The 11,243-nt window shown below is 37.8% G+C and overlaps 1 protein-coding gene and 1 long non-coding RNA gene across 2 annotated transcripts in view; one reads left to right on the top strand and one right to left on the bottom strand.

Annotated features, from left to right (window-relative positions):
- Window positions 1-11,243, top strand: part of LOC100740632 — a 127,180-nt gene that overhangs the window by 98,346 nt on the left and 17,591 nt on the right. The gene's annotated exons all lie outside the window — the stretch shown is intronic.
- Window positions 2,507-6,743, bottom strand: LOC117152027. The gene is made up of 3 exons (XR_004462248.1): window positions 6,124-6,743; window positions 4,579-5,702; window positions 2,507-4,448 (listed from the first exon to the last, which is right to left on the bottom strand). It is a non-coding gene; the product is annotated as an uncharacterized LOC117152027 (long non-coding RNA).

Raw genomic sequence — 11,243 nt, forward strand, 5'->3', positions numbered from 1 at the left:
ACTATTATTAACCTATAAATTATATTTCTTATATAAGGAAATGCTTTTTCTTCTTGTATGAAGGAATATTCTGCTTTTTCTTTATCAAGATACTAAGTTGCTAAATATGTTGCTTTCTATTTCACTCACACTTTGCGTTTCTCGCTATGAAGAAACAAATGACAGTAGAATTTTTAAGGTTATATCAGGCTTAGAAATATGACGTGTCAGTGGAATGATTGAAAAAGAGTGCAAATGAGATGTTGCGTTAACATTGTCCCTTTAATAGGTTAGGTGACTAAGAATGCTTAATGGGAAGTTTTAGCAGAATCGTCCCTTCGTGGAATCCCCTAAAACTCCCCATTAAAATTCAGTTACCAACCTCGGCATCGAGGACGATCAACGATAAACTTGATGTTCCCTAGAAAAGGTTATAGATTTTTATCGGGGGCGTGCTAGCGGCACAAGAACAATATCATCGAAAGTAAATTCATAGCTCGTGGGAAAGGAATGCACAGATACTGCGAAGAAGGGGAAGAATCCATCGTTGGTTGTGCAGAAACGTGGAAAGGGAAGAGAATAAGAGAAGTAGTAAGTGGTGGGAGTAAGGGTAAAAGAAGCAGACGATGAAAGAAACTAAGAAGCAAAAGAAGTACAAGTAGAAGAAGCAAAAGAGGGAAGAAATAAAGAAAGAAAAGAGGAAGAAGAAGAAGAAGAAATAGCAGTGGCGTCGTGCCAACGATCGATTGCAAGTATATAGCCGTGTGGCTTCGGGTTGAACATCGAGGAAGCAACTCGTAGGGAAAGCGTATATATCCGGGATACACGTTCGCGGAGTGGTCGAGAGGGGGTTAATAAAACCTGTCTGCACTCTCTGTATGCACTGCAGATCTAAAGTAAACGTAGTCTATGCCTGTACCACCAGACAAGTTGCGTATCGACAGTCTTCTCGTTCCTCTTCGCTCTGTCCTTTCCCTTTCCGATCCTCTCTATCCACTCTTTCCGTGATACTCCGTTTTCTCATTTTCTCGAAATTGTTTTCTTCTGTTTATCTTTTCCCCTGTGTACTTTCTCTGTCTCTTCCTCTCTCTCTCTCTCTCTCTCTCTCTTTCTTTCTTTTCGTCTATATCCTGTTTTTTTTCAACTTCGTTTACTTACCTTCGGTCGGGCAGGTCATTTTGTCTCCTTCAATCCTTGATTCTTAAACTTCGGTCTTTTTTTGGTTAAGGTAAAATACAAATTTCATTTTTTAACCTTTTGCACATAGTTGGTTCCATTATTTTCTTGACCAATTCTAAGTTTGTTCTAGCTTAGATATTTTGTAGGTTAGATCGCTTTTCTAATATAATTTATAATTTATTCTTTTCTTATAATTTTTAATATATTCCTGACCTATGAACCCTGATTTCATCTCTTTTGGTTTTGATAAGTTCATAAGTTAGACACAAAAAAGCTTTTTACACTTATTTAAAATTCAGTCTACGCCGTTTTAGTCTTCAACGAGTAATACTTAAAATAACTTCTCGAAAGAAGAGGTTGGAGAATAGTGTTTTCATCATATCAATGGTGATCTAATAGTCTAAAGTCCAAAGGGTTATTCTATTCTTTTGTTTGATTCCTTCTTTTTTCTCCTATTCTGAGTCGGTAATTCTATTTGCCTTCAGCTTCCTCGAAGGATCAGTTTTCATGTTAGAATATTGAAGCCAATAAAGAAGAGATCGAGGTCGGAACTTCCTGCGTTGAATCGTCGAAGGCTTGTACTTAGGCGGTCGCGCGCGCTCGATAAGAAAAATATCAAGTTACATTAAACAGCCATAAATTACTCCCGATCGGTCAGCTACGACTTATCATCATCGATTACAGGTGGATGGATAATATAGGTTGGCCCTGATCGATATAATTAATAATTTCTCACGGATCATAGGGGTGTCTCGAAGCCCTATAATTTATCAAGAGAGAAAATCGCCAGCCCTATAGCGTTGAGATTTTAATTAACATCTTCCAGTATTAAATCATGTCGCGGCTGATACACAATGTGTATCGAAATATCGGTCAAAACGGATTTACGGAACGCATAGACACAGATTGTCCATTTCGTTAATGGAATATGTTGATTCGGGACGAGGGCGCCACCTGTGTATCGATAATGTCGATATTTCGAAAACTGTTGTTCTCTAAACGCGGTTTGATTTTATTACCATATGATCGAACTGTTGTAAGTTAACATTGCCGACGGAACCTGCCACGACGACAAATATGATCTCGAACTCGCGATCGTATAGACGCGAATCGTTGGAAAATTGGAAGGTTGGAAGTTAAATCCGATTTACAGTGATGCGTACTATGAGGGATATCTTTGATTTAATGGCAACCATAAATTAAACTTAACTTAATTTAAATTCTCGAGATTAAAGGTAACTTAAAACCTCTATTATTTGCCTTCAACACGCTTGTATGTATAGGGTGTTCTATAAAGCTTTTCTTAGGAAAGATATAATTCGTAGCGTCAGTTATGTGGAATAACAGAAAATGTTTCAAGTAGATATTATTAAATTTGGCAACATCTATCTAAGTAAAGCGAATTGAATACAGCGCTTCATTTCGAAAAATAACAAAAACTTATAGTAGTAGTACCAAAAGAATATTCGTACACCGCATAATTCATTTTCTCATTTCATTAAACTGGAAAAAATGTTAAATTAATATTTCCCTTGGTTTCTGAGAGAACAGTTCGCATGGCCCACCCTGTATATAATGTATACGTATCGAAAACTTTATGCTAAATTATGGCGAAACGTGGCAAAGGGGGAGAGGGGAGAGGGCAAAGGGGGAAGCACGTGGTGAAAATTTCGTACTGCCCGACGTTGCGTTCTCGAGAATGTCTCGCAGCGTAATTTTATAATAGCTGAGGGGGGAAACAGCGAAGAGAGAGTCCCGTTTCTGGCCCGTCTGTGCCTTGTCTCCGACAGGTTTCTGACCCGAACCTGATCCGAAGTTGGCCCGAACTTGGCTAGTCTCTATCCTTAACCCAAGTTCGCATCCAACAAGCCTCGACTTACCTTTTGCCGTACACGTCTTCTCGGTCAGTTAACTCAATTACCCGGTACCCACCGTAACGAAATATTCCTTGAAAATAATATCCCTTTTATCCGAAGTGATCCGTGATCGTATTACTATCATATACGTTGCCAGTGCTAGGTTATTGTTTCACCAATTCTTAAATTCTTAGTTCGTGAAGAAATACATCTTTATACGTGTCTCAAAAGTGTCACGACTCGAAATACTTCAATTCTGTGTTAGAGTAATGGAGAATTACAAAAATAATATTTGATCGTTGCTTCGTAGAATCCATATTTTTTTGCCAACATCGTGTATTTATTGCAAATCATTTTTGTAAGCTTCCGAATAGTTTCTCGTTTTTCTGGAAACCCTGTTTGAATTGCCACTTTTAAAATGCGCGTGCAACATAAAATAGTGTTAATTGAAAATGTGGACGAATAGCAAATATTTGTGGCGCTCGCGCAGTGAATCATTTATCGGAAACAACGTTCCCAAAGGTAAATGTTTCCACAATTATTTATTCCTTAATATTAGTGCGAATCGTAAATAGTTCTAGCCAAGTCTGTCTGTTTGCTTATAATCGAAACGCATTTTTATATCGACCGAATGGTACATTTAAATGCGCGTCAGATCCGTTGAAAATATATATTTTCAAGTATACGTTTGAACCGCTGAAACAGCGCGGACAAAAGAAGCTTAAGTGATTTTCGTCTGGGTAAATCGCGCGAGTGCGCTACTTGTCTTGTAAATGCTGCATAAAGCTGTAAGGAGATGGATTCTGAAGTAACGTGTTTTTGAGCTTTAGACGCGATGGCAACGCCAACGCGTTATGCAACGGCCCTCGTATTATGTATAGGCCTGATTCTCGTTCAACTTTCGTCTAACTCCCTGAGCAGCTGGTAAATCGAGGCGGGAACGCATATAATGGCTCGCGAAAAGGGCTATTCGTTCGTCGGTCTACGTATATATCCTTCCCCTCCGTAAAAATGCGAACGACGGTTTAATAAAACTTGTCGGTGGCCACTGAAAAAGTTAAGTAAAATGCAATGGATTTTTTTTATACCTGGTAAAGCTTGCATGTATCGACTCGTATGTTGCTCACACCACGCTTCGCGGTTTTACAAACTAACGGCCAAACCTACGCCGCGCCATGAGAGTTTTAATGCTACGTGTAGTGCAACCCGAATTGACGTGCTTCAGTCACCGGAGTAATTACGCATGTGTGCATGAGAATCGTGACAGCGTTGGTGACATTGTACGACGAACGCTTCGGAACGTAATGATGCTTTTCCACTGGACGAGCGAGACCATGAGAGAATATAGGTTAGTGGAAGCATATTCCTAACCTACTTCGGTTGTACATCTTCTTGTATCTTGGTTATGCAGATATCCCATGGAGATTATTCTACCTGAAATTATAAATCATTAGATAATGTTCGCGTACGAACTGTTTTATCGATTGAATTATTAATCAGTATTATTATGTTCATGATGCATCGAGAGATTTAAAACGAGAACATACTTTGGTTACACAATCACCTTTTGATAATGGTTCTGTGAACAATGAATGTAACATCGGTAAACATTCTCAGTTCAAACGCAATTTCCAGTCAAGATTCAGCGAAAGCCAACGCTGGTGAGACATTCACTCATGATGCCCACACCAGCGAGCATAAATGATTGCGAGCAAATGTTTGCACTTGCAATTGCTTATCCAATAGAGAGGCACCGTCGGCGACGATTCGAATGAAACGATCCGCAAATGGTTTGCCGTTCCCTCCGTAGGGATTGTAGAGGTCTCTCGTAAAATGTGCCACAAATGAAATGGTCCCCGCCCATTTTTACGAAGATTTATGACTCGGTCGATAATCATTTGCAGGAATGCTCGTGCAAAGAGAAATGCCATTAGATTATATTTCTTCGGAATGTCAGATTTTATCCTTCGAATAATTGAAAGATCCATTTTAATACAAGAAAAGCGTATGTAAACAGCATTCACAGGTACACAAGAACCTGTTTCACGGTTAATATTAAATTTGTCTTGTTGGTGTAATTATTAAAAGCTACTGTTACGCACAGCGACTGTGTATACTTTATTGGCGCGTGCTACGCGCTGAAACCGGTTAAACCGTATCAGCTTTCCGGCCATCAATAAAATATGCCAACCTCCTAGTTAAATGTGGGTCATTACACGAATAATGGTTCTTTTGTTTTTCTCCGATATAAGCAAAATGAGAATATGGTTCGTTTACATACGAAGAAAATGGAAATTTTCTTCTTGAATTTCTATCGTTCTATCGTCAGGCAGATCGTTAATAATCCATGTTAAACAATCATTCGTTTTACGGATAGCGGGTTCTCTCCCGAGTTGAGAGAATCGAATTTCGAAATCCTCAGTATCCAGCAACTTTGACCGATAAAACTTTCCGAACTAAACTCACGTAGCGCGCAACTGTACCGCCATACCCTTTTATCGTTTCCTCTCTTACTACGTGTACCGGAAACGTAGGAACCGGTCGTATCAACTTCTCCGAGTAAACTACGAAAAAATTTCTGGATTCCTAAATTTCTCGTAAAGACCGGAAATTCATTCGACGCGTTAACCTTTTCACAGAGGATGGAAATTATGTTTCCCGTCAATTAACGTTACTCGTACAGGCAATCTGAAAACATATTTCCAATCGTAAAATACGCTATCATATATACACTATCGTAGAAAATACGATTAAATTTTATTAAATATTAATTTAGCGAAATATATCTAATATGACTGACGGAAATGACATTTCCTACTATGACACTTACTGCTCCTAGTTCTATACACTGTTCAGTTCTATATACACTAAAAATCATATATACACTATCGTAGAAAATACGGTTAAATTTTATTAAATATTAATTTAGCGAAATATATCTAATATGACTGACGGAAATGACATTTCCTACTGTGACACTTACTGCTCCTAGTTCTAAGTAATAGTCTAAGAAAAGATAAACTGATTTAATTAAAATAAATATATGTCGCATTTAATACACTTTGTATCGAAACTGGTGCCCTTTCAGAAAAATTTAAGATATGCTTACGAAAGTTAGGTTAAGACCTCATTAGTCGAGGGAAGACTGGTCAACTGTGAGCCAAACTATAAAGATATTGTCCGGTTCGAAAGTTCAAAGCTGGGTCGTTCGATCGGTGTCGCGATCAATTTTTTCGTCGGCCTATAAATAAACGAGGTAATCTGGCGTGACCCTGTTAAAAGGTTCCTTGTGCGTAACGAGGCGCTTTTACGTCAACTTCTCCAATCAGTGTCGCATTTTCGTGTCGATAAGAAAAGGATTACGACATAGTGATCCTATGTCTTCTTGGACACGTACGGTAACATATACGGCCGGATAAACCGTTGTAGTAGACTCCACAATATAACATAGTTCTAAATTAAAGTATTTATACCGATACCGGTTGATGCAATAACTTCCCTGACTGTACATAGTGTATTGTACCTTTTTTATTCGCTGGAAAGAGGTTAAGTTACTTACATATATGTTCTTCAAACTCGACTGCAATTTTGGACTCGCAGATGCAACTGAACATTTGGATGTTGTCAATTTGTTCACTAGAGCATAGAAGTATATGAACTCAAATGATGTAGTGTGTGAAATGATAGGTTAGAATTAGAATGTGAAATCAGTAAATGTAATACTTACTATTGTACGTACAGTGACTGCTCACCTTTCTGCTAATGAATATTCCTATCTATTTTTATCTGCTGGAAATATCTTCAATGGAGAGGAACTTATAGTACAGTGATACATATGTATGTATTTCTTTCATTTCAGTTGCCCAGAGTCTGTCTCTCCACATTCAATTGTTTTTATATAGAGTATCGATTTCAGAACGCCGAGTATATCTCGGGTTGGGTGTCAGGTATCATTGTTTCACTCCCCTCTATCCATTTCTACCCATTTCACACCAAGATAGAATAAAATTCTTGATATAGACTCTCTTATTAATAGCCAGGCTTGGTTGAATCTTGCTGCCAATTAGAAAGGCACTGAAGTACTTATTATATCTTATTAGGAAATATTCGACTGTGTGTATTAGTACAATAAATTGTTAGCACTCCTTTAAATTTAATACCGTATATTTCTCAGAGTTGCTCGCATCTTGTTGCCAATTAGGAAGACATTAAAACACATATTTATGTATCTTCTTAAAGAATATTCGATTGCGTGTGTTGTTATGGTAAATTGTTCAGATTCTTCCAAATATGAGTGGACATACAAATACTTTTAACGAAAGATTTCTATCTCATCAATTTCATATTCGGATTCTCTATGTGATCAAATAAGTGTCGACTAGTGCCGAGGTGTCCTAAACTAGCCTATATTATCAAAACTATTCCTTTGGTCAATAAGCTACCACAAGCAACTATGCGGTGATTAAATAACGGTCATTATCGACCACCGTCTCCAAAATTGTTCCTGCCAACGACCTTAACTACCATGAACGTATTTGAGGAGAGGGAGAGCGTCTCTTTCAGTTCCAGCTATTTCTGTACAATGTCCATCTCGAATCAGCGGTGGAAAATAACCTATCATCCAACGGACTTCCCTTCGGCAATAACTTCCTGGGGTACACTCTATCGTGATGAAATTGGAACTTAGAAAAATTTCTACATTCGGGGAAACAATCCTACTGTGAGAGAAATCTCACATAAGTGAAATTGCTTGTGCAATTCTGCAATAAAAAGACACAAAGATATCAAGCAAGGATTACAATGGTAACAAAAGTAGCACACTGCGATCAAATATGAGATATCGACAGCAAGGAAAAAAACCAAAAGGGAAACTTAAGACTTAAAAAGATGCAGTGAGAAGAAACCAACAATTTCAGCGATAAAGAAACAAAGTGTGACAGTAAGCGTAATGTTAATCTGCCCTCAAACGAAAATATTTAAATCTCCAAGATATCTTGAGATTTGGAGAAACTTCAGTATTAAAGTATAAAGTTACCAATGACAAAATGTAATAAGATGTACATAAATTATACACGGCCAGTCTGTAATAGATTTCAAGATATAGTGAAATCTTCGAATTAAAGAACCAAGTAGTGGTGCCGATTGATGAGGCTTGCGTAATGATACGTCTCATGTAATAAAGATAGGATAATAAAATTCCACTTGTTACGTACAATCAATGACGACAGGCTTCCTGTTCCCTGAGTATTCCGTGAAATCATTACACAGATTAAAATATTACCTCTGCCTCAGCTTCGTTTGCTTCCTCTTCTCCCATCTTTTCTTTTCACAGGATCTATGTTTATCAAATTCCTAATACTTTCAAACAAATTGAAATCATGAACGACAAACGTAACAATCACGTAAGAGAAAAGTAACAATTTTCCTTTGAACGTTCGCTTCTCAATTAACTCTGATCGCAATGGTTTAGCAACGAAAAAAGGAACGTCTGTAGCATCTGGACCGATTTACAGAAACGAAGGTAAAAGAACAACGAGTGTTGATAGGGAAGAACGAGTGATAGAGGAAGCGAGTGAGCCGGACGAAAAGAGAGAAAGGATGCTTTGTTTTCCGCGGCGCGATTACGATGATTCTTGCGGCGCGGTGCTTTAAAATCATTTCGCGAAAGTTTACAAAGGAGAGTTTAAATTGAAGTGAGTTTAATTTTATTACTCAGACGAGCTTCGTGCTATTGTGTATCGCGCGTCCGTTGCGGCGCCTTTGTTTTTCAAAAGAAGCGACGCCTTTTGCCATAGTATCCCCCACCTCCTCCTTCATCTCCTCCCGCCTCAGTTCCCTTCCTCTTCCTTTGCTAAAGGGAAATAATTCGTTGCGAAAGTAAATGTACCGTGAATTCATTAGAGCGCAGTTGCAATGGCGCAGTTAATTATTTCCAGGTGTAATTAATTATCTCCACCTGGTGTATCACTCGACGGAAAAACGAAATTATCAACGTATTTCTGATATTGTCACTCGTTCTGGCCCGACATAACTACCGCTACTTAACTATCTTTTAATTGGCTGAAAGAATGCATACGTTCCTGATTTAAACAGCATAAGCGATAGGTTATGTGAAGCGCAAGTAAAACAAGAACGCACTGCGAACTTTAGGTTAGTTCATATGTCATCTTCTATATTGCAAAATATTTTGTTATGAACGAGGAAGTTATTAACGAGAACATTTTTTACAACTGTAACAAATGAATAAAGGATTCTCGTTATAACTTCCGATATATTGTTTAACGATAATTCGTACGATAATAAGTGTCGTTATTTCGATATATCATGTGTAATTTATAAATTGATTTCATATTTCCACATATAGAAGATTTTCGTTCATAGTAATTGCAATCTAACGATTCTTCCCAATTTTGAATATGTATTTGACTCCCGTCCTTTTTTACGAAATAAGGAGAAATTGTTAAAACAGTAGAATGTTAGAAACTAGAATCAAACAACCAAAATTGGGAAAATTCAGTAAACTGCAATTAATTATTTAACACATTTTCTAGTTAAAACCGCGCCCGGTATTTTCTTCTCTTCGGCTTTTTTCTCCTTTTCTTTTTAATATTGTATCGATCGTTGACGGGTAGATTTGTGTCGGTCAACCGCACAAAATTTTTTTAGAATGCAGTTTTCACACTTGGATAGATAGAAGCTGCACTCCACCCCTGTCTTGTTTAATTAATACAGAACGTAGTAGATGGCTCTAGGCTTCGTCAAATCTCGTTCGATATAACCCTATCGATCGCGGTCGAAGTGCTAAGCGCTATTCCTAACCTAATTCGTCTAATGTCACGGACATAGAGGGCCGTTAAGGTGTCACACTTTTTCCGCGCAGCGTCTCTCTCGATTTCTCCAGTTTTTCCTGTCGGTGTGCTTTTTTCCAACGCTATCCACACGCAAAACTGGGCGTGGCACCAGATAGCATAAAGTTCTACAAAGGTTCGTGCGCGGACCACGCCGACGTTATCTTTCTGTTCTTTCCTAGTTAACCGCTTTAGATCGGTAGCAGCGCGGAACACGTTTCGTCTACTGTGAAATTGTATCACGTAATTACTACGACAAACGTTTCGGACAATTTGTTTGTACCCGTGTCTGAGATAATTGGAGCGTTAGCGCTCAAGTATTATCTCATGACAGTTCGCCGGGTAAATCAAAGTAATAAATGCGGCGTTTTCATCCGCGTTAATTTACGAGTGGCACTCGCAGGCTAGTGATATTTTCAATTTGCAGGTTTGTAGAGATGATTTGTGTACTAGATGCAACTTACGTCACGATGATTAAATAACCCCTAAAAATTTCAATTAAATTTGACATTTAAATCAAACCTCATTGCTACTAACCTTGCTGCGTTCATCCAGACATTTTTAACTCAATTATATTTTTATAATATTAAAAATATGTCAAATTTGAACAGAACATCAACAATTGTTATTGCTATGAATGGTTTCTAGCTTTTGTTTTGTTATATATCATTTTAAATGTTTTAAAACATCATAAATGCTTTTTGTTTAGTAAAACGGAAGCGAGATTGAAAATTCGTAAAAAGATCGCAGCAAAATTAAAGTAAAGATAAAATGGTAAAACATTTTTATTTTGACGTATGTTACACTTGGATGAAAATAATAGAGGAGATTTGAAATGCGTGGCTTGCAATTTCTGGGATGTACGCAATATTCATGGAATAAAAAGTACGTATTTCGAATGCCAGGTGATCGTTTGCAGACTCACTGTACAAACAACTGCGCGAACTGCAAACAAGTTCGTAGACCGCGAAAACACGAAACAAGCTAGTATTTCGGATTTATTTTCGTACAAGCAATGATAACAAACTGATGAAATTCATCGAACGTAGTTACATTTTTCGCGATGTTTTCTTGAAAATTTTCTCCGTTCTCTCGGTCGTCTTGAAATAAGATGAAAGAAATTTACATAATAATTTAAAAAAATACTGGCAAAAGTAAGCAGCGGAAAGTCGGAGAATGATTTTACTTTCCGAGTTGTAACGTCGCTGGCCGGTGAAAAATTAGAGATCAACGTCTGATAAAACAAGACGTCAAACGAATTTCCACGTAATTTTATATTTCCCCGCGAAAGTAATCCGCCGTTCGATCCACCTGAGCTACCTCCATTAAGTTTTCTTCTCACATTAATTCACATCTGAATTTATCCCCGCTGCAACGCCGT

Source organism: Bombus impatiens, unplaced genomic scaffold (assembly GCF_000188095.3).
Source record: "Bombus impatiens unplaced genomic scaffold, BIMP_2.2 scf_0582, whole genome shotgun sequence".
NCBI classification, from domain to species: domain Eukaryota; kingdom Metazoa; phylum Arthropoda; class Insecta; order Hymenoptera; family Apidae; genus Bombus; species Bombus impatiens.